This window comes from Staurois parvus, unplaced genomic scaffold (genome assembly GCF_062004578.1).
Source record: "Staurois parvus isolate SC_StPar_1 unplaced genomic scaffold, SC_StPar_1.0 ptg000277l, whole genome shotgun sequence".
Lineage (NCBI taxonomy): Eukaryota > Metazoa > Chordata > Amphibia > Anura > Ranidae > Staurois > Staurois parvus.
In genome coordinates, this window is record NW_028318073.1 from 391,924 (window position 1) to 408,002 (window position 16,079).

The 16,079-nt window shown below is 45.8% G+C and overlaps 1 protein-coding gene across 1 annotated transcript in view; it reads right to left on the reverse strand.

Annotated features, from left to right (window-relative positions):
- The window catches only part of SOS1 (SOS Ras/Rac guanine nucleotide exchange factor 1), a 308,846-nt gene that overhangs the window by 262,192 nt on the left and 30,575 nt on the right, over positions 1–16,079 (reverse strand). The gene's annotated exons all lie outside the window — the stretch shown is intronic.

Genomic DNA, 16,079 nt, shown 5'->3' on the forward strand with positions numbered 1-16,079 from the left:
TTGATGGGAAAATTAATTCCAGAGTTTATCAAGACTTTTTGCAGGAAAACGTACGACCATCTGTCCGCCAACTAAAGCTCCGCAGAGGATGGGTAATGCAACAGGACAATGACCCAAAACATACGCGTAATTCATCAAAACAATGGCTGCAACAGCACAGAATACGCCTTCTGGAGTGGCCCAGTCCTGATCTCAACCCGATTGAAATGCTGTGGCATGACCTTAAGAGAGCGATTCACACCAGACATCTCAAGAATATTGCTACACTGAAACAGTTTTGTGAAGAGGAGTGGTCCAAAATTACTCCAGATCGTTGTGCAGGTCTGATCTGCAACTACAGGAAACGTTTGGTTGAGGTTATTGCTGCCAAAGGAGGGTCAACCAGTTATTAAGTGCAAAGGTTCACATACTTTTTCCTCCCTGCACTGTGAATGTTTACATGTTATGTGCAATTAAACCATGGCAACATCTAATGTTTGTGTAGTATTATGTTGAGCAGACTGTGTTCTTCTATTGTTGTGACTTAGATGACGTTCAGAGCACATTTTATGCCCAATTCATGCAAAACTCCACGTAATCCCAAGGGGTTCACATACTTTTTCTTGCAACTGTACTCTGCACTTACCTATTAATCATGGCGGCCTGGCACTTCCTAAACTGCTTTTATATTACTGGGCAGCTGTTCTGGTCATGGTGCGCTGGTGGCTCTCCCGGCCTAGGGATAATGCTGCGGTGACCCTGGAGGCAGCGACATTGGGCTCATATGCAGAACTTTGTCAACCTACTTCAGGTCCGAAATCCAACTCGGTCATCACTCTTCCCATGCTGACAACTCTGAGGGTGTGGAGACAGGCTAGAGTTCAATCTAGTGTAAATAACGCCTACTCTCCTCACACACCGCTCTAGGGCAATCCTGCCCTCCATCTGCACGATACCGGATCCTGTGGTGTGGGCTCTGTATGGCATTACAACGTTGCACCATATTATGCCTTGTGGCGTCCTGCTCTCCTTCGATGAACTCAAATGCAATCATGGCCTGCCTAACCGGATGTTCTTCCGGTTTTCACAATTGCGACATGCGGTGGCCGCTCAATTTTCTTCTCCCCTTACCATCCAGACTGACCCTTTAGAAAACTTGTTGTTATCCTTTCTTCATTCTCTGTTGCTACCCCTATCTACCCCTAGAATGCAGTTGCTTTACAATAAATAGCACACAGACCTCCCATCTCTGCCAGAGGAAGATTGGGAGGATTGTCTTTTACAGTGCGTCCCTACCATGATCTCAGCCAGGGACCGCTTCATACAGCTAAAAGTTATCCATAGAGTATATTACACCCCGCGGCGATTGGCTTCGATATATCCTGATAGATTGGCAACATGTGCTCATTGTGATATGGCAGTAGGCACGTTTTACCATATGTTTTGGGAATGTACAAAGCTACATCCCTTTTGGACCGGGGTACTAGATACTATTAACGCTGTTGGTAAACGGTCTATTCCCATGGATCCTCTGAATATGTTGTTGGGTCTCCTGGACCTCGTGGTGACGTCTAAGCATAATAAATTGTCTTCTATTCTATCTATTATGCTAGAAGAGAAAATTTTGTTAAAATGGAAGCTGTCTACCCCACCGACGATCTCGGGCTGGAAGTCGGCAATCATCAGTGCACTTCCTTTTTATAAACTTACATGAGTCGTAACTGTCCAGCTAAATCTGATAGAATATGGGCTGGGTGGGTGGAGGCACAGGGCCTTATGGTATAAAATACTTCAACGTGCGGGTTTGTCAAGTTTATATTATTTGTCTGACTGGCTAATGTTTGTGATCTGCCTTCCTTCTTCACCCTTCCCCCCTATTCCTCCTTCCCCCTCCCCCATCTTGTCCTATCCACTCTTTTCTTTTTATGCTCCAGTTCTCGCCCTGAGATCTTTCAACTCCTATCGAGTGGGTAATGGCCATCTAAATTGTAATATGTATGCTTTTCCTGACTTGGCTCAGGATGACAAGTTGAATCTGTATGATGTTCAGCATTGGAAGTTTATGTGTATTGTGTTTCTACTGTATGCCACAAGGGTGATTGTTCTTGTACCTTGGTTTGTTTATACTTTTGTATGGTTTCAATAAACAACTGTTATATATAAACAAAAAAAAAAAAAAAAGGGGGGGGGGGAATCTTCCAATGGAGACACTGGTTCTTATGACCTGGGGGTCCCCAAGGAAATCCCTTAATTTGCAGGGGTTCTCTCTAACTTCCTGTTTGGGTATGGGACAAGAAGTGAAGGGAAATCTCCAAAATGGGACACAGGTGAGGTCCAAAATGAAAAAAAAAAAAAGTTTTGCCTAAAATTTCTACTTTAAATATTTCTGGGTTAAGTTGTGAAGTCATTGTCTTTTAAATTATATAATGAGCTATAATAAACTCTAAGGTCTATTTCACACTGGCTTTGAAAGCAGGCGTTTGAGGGGCATTTTTAATGGAAATGATACTATGGGCAGCACAGTGCTGTTCACATTATCAAAACGTGAAGGGTTAGTGTCGTGTCGCTTCAAAATTGAAGCCTCATGTCGAGTCAGGAGTAGAAGCCTTTCGGCGCCTCCCATTCAGGTCTACGGTGATGCTCCTATAATGTCCTGGCAGGCGTTTGCAGTGTGGTTGCGGCGCAATAATAACATAGGAGCTTATTATAGGCATTTGTGGTGCAGTTTTAAAGCTTGTAAAACGCTGATAAAATGTCTCAAAACCTTGCATAGGGCGTTTGGGGAATGTTTTTAACGCCTGCAAAACGCCCATACTAAAGATCATTAACGCCTGTCTAAAGCCCATACTAACACTATAGGGGCATTTTGAAGAGTTAGAAATGTAGTCAAGTGTGAAAAAGCCCTAAAAGCTTCAGCAAATTCTTTAGGGTTTATTATTTTATTTCCTATTTGAGGATGGAAGACATAGGAAATTTTTAGTTTGGCACTCTTTTCTTTCACTTGAAGTGTTAATCATTTTCCTGCTTTATTGCCATGTTGAAATTGGTTGGATTTCAACATCTAGAGATTAAAATGATGTTGAGAGAGCAGTATGGAGTGTAAATTCATTCCTAGCTTAATAGAGTTGGGAATTAATAGATGGAGAAGGTGCTTGTTTATTAGGTTTTTCAAGTCTTGAATTTTTGCTAATACAGTATCAAGCTGCTGAGTCCGTTGCCTCTTAACAATACTACTCAGTTTCATCAGAACACCTCTGATATACGCCTTATGAGCATGTCAAATACAAAAAGGGTCCACCTTGAGAGAGAGCTTAATGTAAAAAAAACTTGCAAACAGATTTTGCAATTTCAGCCTTAAATTTATATTTATGGTGTTACAAAATGAAAGTGTCATTACACCAACTATTTGCCATCGTTTCAATATTAGATCCCTGTATTGTAATTGAAACAGGTGCGTAGTCTGACCAGGAGATGGTGTGAATTTCAGAGATGTTAACTTTTTGTAGTAAATATTTATCAACCAATAAGTCTATTCATGAGTATGTTTGGTGAACTTTTGAGGAAAATTAATAGTCTCATTCTCTGGCATGCTCACACCACCACAAGTCAAACAATGAAGAAGAGGTAATAGAATGTGAAAGGGTAGCTCTATTAGACCTTTTCCCAAAGAAGTCAGAGGCATCGAGTTGTTTACATCGAATGTGTTAAAATTACCACAGAGTATTACATGACCTTGTCTCAAAGTGTTGACCACTTTCCAAACTTTCTTGAGATATGAGATTTGTCTCACATCAGGTAGATAGACATTAATCAAAGTATAAACCAAATTGTTGATTTCATAAACAAGTATAACATATCTCCCTAAGGAGTCAAAATCACATTGAAGCAAATTTAAACGACATCTTGTTCCTGACCGCAATAGAATTGAGAGAACAACAGGGGTTTACAAGAAAAAAAAAATGTGTCTCTTGTAGACAGAGAAGGTCACATCTGAAAAGTTGTGCCTCCTTCCACAAAATATGCCGTTAAAGCTGGACTGTTCAGGCCATTTACATTAAAAAGTTATTTTAAGTTGCATTATTATTATTATACAGGATTTATATAGCACCAACAGTTTGCTCAGCGCTGCATGGTTAACAGTCCTCCAAAAAGTAAGCTATATGCAACTAGGTAGTAAATAGAAAGCATGTATGATATTTAAGGATAAGGTGGGGTTTGACTCACTCAAAGCCGTCCGTTTGGAAGTTACGTTTGCTAACGTAAAAGTATGCAATAAACAGAAGTTCAAGAAATTATGCAAATATGCAAATATAGTATCAGTTGTACCACTCAAAATAGTCTTTTTTTTTTTAAATAAGGAGAAAGGGTGAAAAAAAAGCAAACATTACATGGAAATTGTATAAAAATTATGATTCTTCTGTTGACTCTGTATGGATTACATCTGTTACTGTAATAGGGGTCAAACAAGAGAAATGTGAATGAATACTTCCATTAGCTCGTCTAAAAAAGCTGGAGGAGAGGAAGCTAGAGAATTTCTGCTTGCTTTATCTGGTTCCTGAGTGCCATGTTATGAGTTGGAGGCCTTCTTTCACAGTTGAGACTGAGTAGGTTTCATCATCTTTAGTAATCAGCAACTTAGCTGGATATGCCCATCTGTATATAATGTGATGGTTACGTAGAGGTTTCGTGATTGACGCCAATTTTCTCCTCCGTTACATAGTATATGCTGAAAGGTCCGCAAAAAACTGGTTTTAAAACCCTGAGGGATCTGATCCTGACCTCTGGTCACAAAAATTAGTTGTTCTCTAATGTGGTAGTAATGTATACGTGCAATGGTATCCTTAGGGAAATGTTCTGGAATATGCCGTGGTTTTGGTAATCTATGCACGCAGTCAATCACCAGTTCCTCTATTGGGCCATGTGGTAATGAGGTCTTTAAAACATCAGTGTAATAGGTTTTCAATTCAGACATCTTGATTGATTCTTGAATTCTCCTATTTTTACGTTATTACATCTAGATCTATCCTCAAGATCTGAAAGTTTAGCTTTCATCCACTGTATTTTATCATCATGGTTATTGTGTGTGTCCACATATTGTAGAAGGTGGTCGTGAATTTCCCCATCTTGCTTTCAATGCGTGACACAAGGTCGCTCACTTCAATAATGTCTAATCAAAATTGCTGTACAAGAGACATAATGTCTGAGTGAATGGAGCTGCAGAAAGAAACTAGCATATCCCTTAAAGCTGAGTCTATTATTGGCTGGTTTACTGTGGGGGAGTCAATGACTGAATCCTGTAATTCTCTGGTACATTCTAGTGTAATATCTCAGTCTATCCCCTCTAAGTTAGCAGCATGGCCGGTTTTCTGCTTAGATTCAACCAGACTTTGTACTCAAAAGATGAGGATTGGGATGAAAGGTCAGTGTGATAAGCAGAGCAGCTGCTATGCTGTGAGGTATGCTTGCTTACCTCTCCTTGACCGGAGGTGCGTCTGGGTGAAGGCTTCTGTGCCAGTGCCTTCTTGGCTGCATAGGCAGAGCAACTGTGTGAAGAGGTCCATATTTCCCAGCTTGCCACTTTTTATCCTCTTTCCAGACATTGTGCGGGGTGTTTTGCCCACTGTTTGCTGGTCGCACATGTGCGGCTTGTATTTGCTACGACAGATCACTTGTGTGGAAGAGATTTCAAGCTATGGGGTCATCTTTTTCACCTGCCGGCCACGCCCCTAGTTGGGGTGCATCGAAATGTCAGTGGCTGAAACGTTTCAGACGAAAACACTCCTATCGGCCAATATGAAAAAAAAACACTGATGCAGGTGATGAAAATACCCCGCCCCCTCGCCGCTGCTGCCTCCGGCCATCGCTCGGTAGTTTTCAGCCTTACCTGAGAAACCATCGAATGATCCTGGCCCTGGGCATAGAGATTAGTGAAGGAAAGATGGCCTCCACTCATCTCTATGCCCTTGGAGTACCGGAGCGATGTCACTTCCGGTTTCGGCACCTTGTAAACAAAACCTTTTTTTTTTTAAAGCACTAGATCAATGCTTTTTTTGCTTTAATGCTTTACATTGTAGGAGGAGAGATGTGGGGTCCTATTGTAGAGGACAGGTCACTAATTATTTCTATCACAAGAGATGTATGCAATTTTTTTTTAAAGGGAAAGTGCAGTGCAAAAAAAAAAAAAAAAGTTTAAAGTGCCCCCGTCCTCGCACGTAGTGGTGAACGCATACGTAGGCCACACCCACATATGTAAACTGTGTTCAGACCACACAAGTGTGGTATCGCCACGAACGTCGGAGAGAGAGCAATAATTCTAGCACTAGACCTCCTCTGTAAAGTTACATTGCTAACCTGTAGACATTTTTAAAGCATTACCCGTGGAGATTTTTAAGTACCGCAGTTTGAGGCCATTCCACGAGCATGCGTAATTTTAAAGCATGACATGCTGGGTATTTGTTTTTTTATCAAAGTGTATTTTTTTTCCAAAAATATATATTCATTTTTAAAAACTGTGCATTTCGGTTTTCGGCCAAGTGTATTTCAAATTTTCGGTTTCGGTACCAGAATTTACATTTCGGTGCACCACTAGTCCCTAGTTCCTATGTTTCACTCAGGTCACTCTCCCATTGCTCCATATAACATTGTTTCAATGTAAAATACATTACAATAAAATATATCCCTGATATGTGACCCCTAATCTTATTAAACTTATTGCACAAATATTCCATAGGCGATATAGACACTATGTCTGAGTTGCATTTCAAGGAGTTGAGATAAAGCACTGTATGCGTAACAAAAAAACTCTGACAACTGGTACTTTCCTATAAAAAATTGTTTTGTCAGTAAACCTCTGTGGTCACATAAATCTGCTATAAGCAAGAACTCTATTGATATTCCAGTTAAAGGCTTGGGGAGTAAGGCCACGGCTGAAATTCGTGTTCCAGAAGAGTGGGGCCAAAGGACTATGAGGAGATTTAAATTTAAAGACCCTAGAAAGTCTGTCTCAAAGGATAGTGGGTATGTCTTTAAACAGCAACATATATAAGATCAGTCTAAATGGAGAGGACTCAGCCCGCATTCATAGTGGGTAACACTAGTATGTGATTGAATCACATGAGCCACATGAAAGTATTTAACCTCCCTGGCGGTCTGATTATGTCAATATTTTTGAATGTCAAAGCAGTACATTGTTTTGCATGGAAATTTGTTGTTTTATATTGTAGGCTTGTAATTCTTAGGAATAACTCACTTAAATCTGTCCAAACAAGAGTCTAGTAAACATTCTAGGTATAATAAAGTTTGAAACACAAAATCATAAATTATAATATAATTATAAAAAAAAAATTATATAATAATACTGTCAGGGATCCCCTCGATCCCCGCCGCGTTGGTCCCGGCGCAGGCGCAGTATGCCGCCCGGCGCAGGGACTCGAGCACTGGTTCCGGGCCGGCCGCGGCGTTCGAGTTCGCGCATGCGCAGTAGAAACAGCGGCCGCCCGCTGGGCACCAATGGCAGCGCAGGGCGGGATATTTAAACGACCCTGAGCTGTCATTCAGTGCCTTCTGGTCTTTCCTGCATTCTGAATCCTGTGAACCTGTACCCTGTAAGTTATTGACCCGGATTGAACCTGACCTTGCTGTTTTCGCCTGTTCTGACCCTTGCTTTGCCTGACCTCTCTCCTGAATGCCCCCTATTGGATTTGACCTGCTGTTGCTGACCTGGCGTGTGACCCGACCATTCTATGCCCGCTGCCTTGTACCTTGCCGCTCTCTCTGTTACCGACCCGGCCCGTCTGACCCTGCTCATCCATCCATCCATCCCGTGCAGTGGGGTCTTCTGACCTCCTCACATCAGACTCTTCCCCGTGGGAGCCCCTTGCGCATACTACTACCACTGACGGACGCACCCGGTAGTCACGACCTGGTCTCAGGGAGCTCCAAGTCCATCCCCACCATCAGGGGCCCTGGTGAACAAGCACCCTGGGACTTAGACTCCGTGCGCTGGGGACGCCTATTCAGTGGAGTGCTAGTAGTACCGCCGGGCGGTCCCTTACAGTACCAGAAGGCCATGACTGAGTCTAGAGGAGGTCCCTCGCCGCTGGAGGAGATCTGCAGGCACCTATCCAATTTGACACAGGCCGTATCGGCCCTGCAGGATAGATGTCAGCAGATTGAAACTCAATTCCAGGCCTGCACTATATCCGTTCCTGCCCCACAGGCTGCGGTCCCCACACCTCCAGCTGTAGCAGCCCCTGTGCTGGTGTCTGGGGCACTCGCACCACTCCCGGCGGCCGACCCCCGAGTACCCTTACCAGAACGTTTCCACGGGGACCGCACACGGTTCAGATCATTCCGCGAGTCCTGCCTCCTCTATTTTGAGCTACAACCCCCGAACCTTCGTGACTGAATCCGTGAAAGTGGGGTTCGTCATATCCCTCCTGCAGGGTGAACCCCAAGACTGGGCCCATCGATTACGGGGAAAAAATGACCCTCACCTTGGTTCGGTTGACAGTTTTTTTGATGCTATGGCCATCCTTTATGATGACCCGCAGCGGGCAGCTTCTGCTGAAGCTACTCTGTACACACTCCGGCAAGGCCGCCGAGCGGCGGAGGAGTACGCATCTGAATTTAGGCGGTGGATGGGGGATACTCGCTGGAACGAGTTCGCACTCCTGCATCAGTTCCGTGTTGGCCTATCAGACGGCCTGAAAGACGAGCTCGCCCGGGCGGAGGTACCTGAGACTTTAGAGGACCTAATAGCACTGACCATTAAAATTGACCGTAGACTGCGGGAACGCAGGTTTGAGAGGTCCGGCCAGGGTCATGGAAATCCCTGGGGATCATTTCAGGGTCCCAGTCAAACACCTAGGCCAGTCATCCAAAACCGGCCACCTGGAGACAACCCCGAACCCATGCAGCTCGGCCTGGCACGGCCTAAACTATCCCCAGAGGAACATCTGCGCAGACGATCCCAGAACCTGTGCCTCTATTGTGGAGAAGCTGGTCATATGGCGCGTTCCTGCCCGCAGAAACTGAGTAAGTGCACCTCTTCTTCCTTATCCCTTGGCAATGTTGGTCCATCCCAATACTTAGTGGTGCCCCTTTCCTTTCAGCTTCCAGAAAGGACCGTGGAAGTATCGGCCATAATTGACTCTGGGGCATGCAGCTGCTTCGTGGATATTAATTTTGCTCACCAGCAGGGTATTCCCCTTCAATTGAAACAAAAGGGGTTCAATATTTATTTGGCCGACGGTTCCCGAATAAAATCGGGGGTAGTGAACCAGGAAACCCCCTCCATCACCACTGTCATTGCCGGCCAGCACCAGGTACTCCTCCGCCTGGATGCTATAGCTTCACCCCTCTTCCCAGTCATTCTGGGGCTCCCATGGTTACGGGCCCATAACCCCCAGATTGACTGGGAAACCGGAGTAATCACGTTCCCTTCCCCATACTGTCGGATATACTGCCGCACTTCGGGCCCGGGGACCCCCCAAATCCTCCTGTGCTCTGAGGGGGAAGCTGAATTAAAACAAGTAATCCCTGCGGCCTACCATGGGTTTCTAGATGTGTTCAGCAAACGGGGAGCTGATACTCTACCCCCCCACCGCCCTTATGACTGCCCCATTGACCTGTTACCCGGCTCAGAAATTCCTTTTGGGCGAATCTTCCCCCTTTCAGAGCCCGAATTGGGGGCCCTAAAGGAATATATCGAGGACAGCCTCCAGAAGGGGTTCATCCGCCACTCCACTTCACCGGCGGGGGCGGGAATCTTCTTTGTTGAAAAGAAGGACAAAACCTTAAGGCCATGTATCGATTACAGGGAATTGAACAGGGTCACGATAAAAAACCGGTACCCACTACCGTTAGTACCTGAGCTGTTCCAAAGTTTAAAGTCAGCAGTAGTTTTTACCAAGCTGGATCTGAGGGGGGCGTACAACTTGATTCGCATAAGGGAGGGGGACGAGTGGAAGACGGCCTTCCGCACCCGCTTCGGTCATTTTGAATATCTGGTCATGCCGTTCGGGTTGTGTAATGCTCCGGCCACGTTTCAACACTTTGTAAATGATATTTTTAGGGTCTTTCTGGATGTCTTTGTGATCGTTTATTTAGACGACATTCTGATTTTTTCCCCCGTCTCTGGGGGAACACAGAATACATGTAGCAAAAGTATTGGGGCGGTTGCGGCAGCATGGGTTGTACGCCAAGGCAGAAAAATGTTGTTTTGAACAATCCAGCATTGCCTTCTTGGGCCTGATTATCTCCACCGCGGGGGTCGCGATGGATCCCCAGAAGGTCGCTGCAATACTGGATTTGCCTGAACCCACAGACAGGAAAGGCGTCCAGCGATTCATCGGCTTTGCAAATTTTTACCGGAAGTTCATCAAGAACTTCTCGGGTCTGGTCTCCCCCATTACTCAGCTAACCAAGCTGGGGACCCGATTCAGATGGACTCCAGAAGCGCAGGGAGCTTTCGATGCCTTAAAGAAGCTGTTCACTTCGGCACCCATTTTGGGTCACCCAGACGCCGCTCTGCCCTACATCTTGGAGGTAGATGCATCGGAGAATGCGGTAGGCTCCATCCTCTCCCAACGAAAAGGCACCAAGGAACTGCTCCACCCGGTAGCGTTCTTCTCACGGAAACTGACCCCAGCGGAGAGGAACTATGATATCGGTGACCGTGAGCTACTAGCGATCAAAACGGCGTTAGAGGAATGGAGGTACCTGCTGGAAGGTGCGGTGCACCCCATCTTAATATTTACTGACCATAAGAACTTAGAGTATCTGAGAACTGCCAAGCGTCTACGCCCGCGACAGGCGAGATGGGCACTATTCTTTTCAAGATTCAACTTCCATATTACGTACCGGCCGGGATCAAAGAACACTAAGCCGGATGCGTTATCACGGATGTACGAAGACGCCAAGGAGACCCCAGTACCTGACACCATCCTGTCCTCGGGTAACTTCTTGGTCCTTCAGTCGGACCTTCGTTCCAGGCTAATGGAGGCATCCACAAACTTCTCTACCCCAGGCGGAGGGCCGCTCCAGAACAAGGGGGGACTCCTATGGAGGGAAGATCGAATTGTGGTGCCGGAAGAAGCTCGAACCCTGGTCTTGGGGCATTGCCACGACCACCCAATGGCGGGGCACTTTGGCCCAGAAAAGACCCTGGAACTTCTCCGACGCTCATTCTGGTGGCCAGACATGGCTAAAGATTGTAAGGGCTATGTCAGGTCCTGTGTCACCTGCCAGAAGAACAAGCCCTCAAGAAACAAGGTTTGGGGTCTGCTGCGACCCTTACCTATTCCTGAACGGCCTTGGCAAAAGATCTCACTGGACTTTATAGTCGAGCTTCCGCCATCCCGAGACCACACGGCAATCCTGGTAGTCATGGACCGCTTGTCCAAGATGGCCCACTTCATCCCGTTGAAGAAGACCCCCTCGGCGGCCGAGACCGCGCGAGTCTTCATTCGTGAGGTAGTCAGGTTGCATGGGGTCCCCGAAGACATTGTCTCGGACCGAGGGGTCCAGTTCACGTCCAGATTCTGGAGAGCACTGTGCAAAGCCCTGGACATCAAATTATCTCTCTCTTCTGCGTTCCACCCTCAAACTAACGGTCAAACCGAAAGGACCAATCAGACCTTAGAGCAATATTTGAGATGCTATACCTCATTTACTCAAGATGACTGGCTGCCACTTCTTCCTTTAGCGGAATTTGCGTATAACAACGCCCGCCACTCAGCAACGGGGCAGTCCCCGTTCTTCGCCAACTATGGCTTTCACCCAGTCTTCCTCCCGGATTTGGTGTCGGAATGCCCAGTACCAGCAACACAAGATGTGGTAACGTTCTTCGCTGCGAACAATGAGAAGCTTCAAGTGGCCATCAGTCGGGCCCAGGAAGACTACAGGAAAGCATTCAACAGGAAACGGAGAGGAGATCTGGTATTGCGGCCTGGGGAGAAGGTTTGGCTGGCGACGTCCAATCTAAAGATGCTTTGCCCGTCGAAGAAATTGGGACCCAAATTTATAGGCCCCTTCTGCATTAAACGGATGGTTAACGAAGTAGCCTATGAACTCGCCCTCCCTGACACGCTCAAGATCCACCCGGTCTTTCATGTGTCCCTTCTGAAGCCTGTGGTCCCAGATGCCTTCCCTGACCGGGAATCTAGACCCCCGGAAGCGGTAACGGTCGAAGGAGAAGAAGAATTTGAGGTTGAAACAATCCTGAAGTGTCGAAGGAGGGGAGGCCAGACCCAATTCCTTATCAAATGGAAGGGCTATGGTCCTGAGGACAATTCTTGGGAACCAGCCCATAATGTCCATGCACCCAGACTTGTCCGGAGGTTCTTTCGCGATCACCCGTGGTGGAGAGATCGGGTGGGCATCCGGAGGTTGCCCGTAGGGGGGGGGCAATGTCAGGGATGCCCTCGATCCCCGCCGCGTTGGTCCCGGCGCAGGCGCAGTATGCCGCCCGGCGCAGGGACTCGAGCACTGGTTCCGGGCCGGCCGCGGCGTTCGAGTTCACGCATGCGCAGTAGAAGCCGCGGCCGCCCGCTGGGCACCAATGGCAGCGCAGGGCGGGATATTTAAACGACCCTGAGCTGTCATTCAGTGCCTTCTGGTCTTTCCTGCATTCTGAATCCTGTGAACCTGTACCCTGTAAGTTATTGACCCGGATTGAACCTGACCTTGCTGTTTTCGCCTGTTCTGACCCTTGCTTTGCCTGACCTCTCTCCTGAATGCCCCCTATTGGATTTGACCTGCTGTTGCTGACCTGGCGTGTGACCCGACCATTCTATGCCCGCTGCCTTGTACCTTGCCGCCCTCTCTGTTACCGACCCGGCCCGTCTGACCCTGCTCATCCATCCATCCATCCCGTGCAGTGGGGTCTTCTGACCTCCTCACATCAGACTCTTCCCCGTGGGAGCCCCTTGCGCATACTACTACCACTGACGGACGCACCCGGTAGTCACGACCTGGTCTCAGGGAGCTCCAAGTCCATCCCCACCATCAGGGGCCCTGGTGAACAAGCACCCTGGGACTTAGACTCCGTGCGCTGGGGACGCCTATTCAGTGGAGTGCTAGTAGTACCGCCGGGCGGTCCCTTACAAATACATTTAATTCAATAATGTAATCAAACCAAAAACGCTGAAATTTGTCCAGAGTGCAGTATTACTAGACACTGCATATTGGTTTAGTAAACCTTCCAGGTATGAAAAATGTTGAAACATGGGACTGTACAAAGTCCGACGTCACAATCAGGACAATGGAACCTGGTTTCCTTTCCTATTTTCTTTCCCCTGTCATCTCACTTCGAGCAAAACCACGCACATCCTTGTAGGTGCTGACTTTTTCTTGGTTGTGGAACAGTGGAGGTATTATGAATTGTACTCATTAGGCACAAATCTTTCTGGTCATGTCATCGCAGTGCCATCGTTTTGCCTTTCTGCCAGGTAACCATTTGTCCAGTCTTCAGCATCTTATTGCCAAATATTGGCGGCATGTTGCACCGGTTAGCCCTAACTGTTCCATAGGCATCTATTTTCTTTTGCAGAAGAAACTTAAAGTTCAGGAGAAGTATAAAAGTTGTTGGTTGTTACGCAATAGCCCTGATTTAGCAATGGCTCAACTAGTGAAAGAACAGAAGATGTTGCCATTCCATAGTTGCTGTATTTTGGATTGAATTTTGTTCCTTTTCCAGTGTATATGACTGAATTCCAAAAACAGACAGTTGACAATTTGCATAGCATGTAGGATTTTACGCCAAATTGTGCTCTCTTTGATGCAATGTATTGTACCAAGCTGAGCCTTCCCTTGTAGGCCATTACTTTCATCTATGCTGCTGTCTCTTTCTGGCACATAGCTCCATTGGAAATTCTTTAGAATCATTTGAGATACTTCCCAAAAATTGTCTTTAATTTTGGTGCAGGATGAGTAGTTTGATCAAATTCTTCGTTGTTTTCAAAGTGTAAAAATTTAGTGATCAGGGAAAATCTGTACTCTGACATGACTGTGCCAAAGAATGGAGTGGCAAGTAATTTATTACCAGAAATTTCCAAATGTCATCTTTGGTCACCGGTTCCCACTTTCTGCTTCTTGAAAACCTCATATGCTATTTTTTCAATAACCTCATCGGTCAGAAATAAATGTAAGTATGCCAAGGGGTTGTCATGTTCAACATCGACTTTCATACCAGATACTCCAGTAAATGGGAATCTTGGGGGCGCTGCCTGATCCGTACCAGAGTCAATAGAGCACCAAGTTCGCACATCACTTAGCTCAGTCGCAGGATCATCGCTGTCGTCACTTTCAGTGTCTGATGACAAATTTCCACACGAATCACTATCGGTCCATTCTACTAGTGATTCTAATTCACTGTCGCTGTCTTCTAGCTGGTCTAAAACCGCTGCTGACCTAAAGGGATGCTTTTTGGATGTCATGGACTCTCTCAAGTTTCCAAGCAGAAAGAATGATAAAACTGTAGGCAGGGCACTGGACAAAACACTAGGGACAAAACTGAGGTGAAATGGTTTGATACAGTAATGTAATCCTAATAGATTACAATGTATTCTGTGTATATCATATTATAACATTTTTGAATTTCCCGCCAGTTCCGCCCCACTGCGTCCCGACGCTCACAGGGAACGGAACCTGGAAGGCAGATACCGACATCAGCCAGAGGACAAGCCGGAGGACACAGCGGGAGGACATCGCAGGATCACAGGACAAGGTAAGGATCGGGGGATCATAGGAGAAGCACTGTTACAGTGTAATCCTGAGTGTGCTCAGGGTTACCACTTGTGGTACTGTAAATTAACCCCGAGCCACACTCAGGATTACCGCCAGGGAGGTTAATTATGTCTCGGGCAATATCACTTCTCAATTTACTGTGAAACAAGGCTCTCAAAAACAGTATGCATTAAACCACTTTTTTGCAACAGGCTCTGCCCACCATAACATCCATGCAGAGGAAAATATTTCCAAACTAAAAAAAAAACTTGCCACTCTACTACTGATGTACAACCCCATCACTCTTAAGCCCTGGATGGCAGCTCGCCATAAGGCTTGAGATAAAGAGATGCAGTCTGGATCTTTTGGCACCGGTATAATTTATAATTTGAAAGCCATGCAGGAGGGTGTCCTCAAACGCAGACTTTGTGCATTAGGAGACATGCACGACTGTCAAATCTCTTCTTTTTTTTTTCTTTAAATGACTTTAATATGAATTTAAAGCGTTACTAAACCCAGGACATTGCATTCATTATATCTGGTCTCCCACAGTACACAGAGCATGGAAGTGTAATTAGTTTAGTAAATATAAACTGCAAAATACCTTTTTTCATAAGCAGTATATAGCAGTCTTGTGACTTCTATCAGTGTCCAGCAGAGCACTGGTTAAAGCTTGTAGGAGTTTTCATTCTCCCCTGATTGTCCTATGAGGCTGTATAACCCCTGACCCTCTGTCTGGACAGTGCCAATTGGCCCTGTGCTGATCCCATGCACCCTCCCAAGATGAAAAAAAAAAACCTCTCAAGAAATACACAACAAAGTGAGCATGTGCAGCCAAGGCTCTGTTCTATCAGCAGATGGATTGCAGACAGTAGAAGAAGGGGAGGATCAAAGTAGACAGAATCAAACAGCCTTTTTACACAATGCTGATGATTAACCCCATAGATTCCACAGTGAATATAACAAGCATATACAGAATGATTTTACGGTTGTGGGTTTAGTAACACTAAACAATTTTTTAATTAAAGGGGTTGTAAACCTAGGGCATGGAATCTGAACAAAGCACAGATAACTGGAGTGTTGACCTGTACATCTCCAAAAGCTCTAAGTGTCGTTTCTCTCTGGTGCTCTGTTGCTCTGATATCATCATGAGTCATTACTGAGAAGTTTTTCCCAACATAAGATACATTTGGTGGGAGGGGAGACTCAGCAGACAGCTTGTCTATTTACAACATATCTACTGTGTGATGTGTGTGTGTGTGATCCCTTTCCTCCAATCAGCTTTTACAGAGCTCTAACTGCAGCTCCCAACCCCCACCTCTGTGATACTGGCAAATGCAGAAAGATTTTTATCTAAAATCAGCACTTTTGAA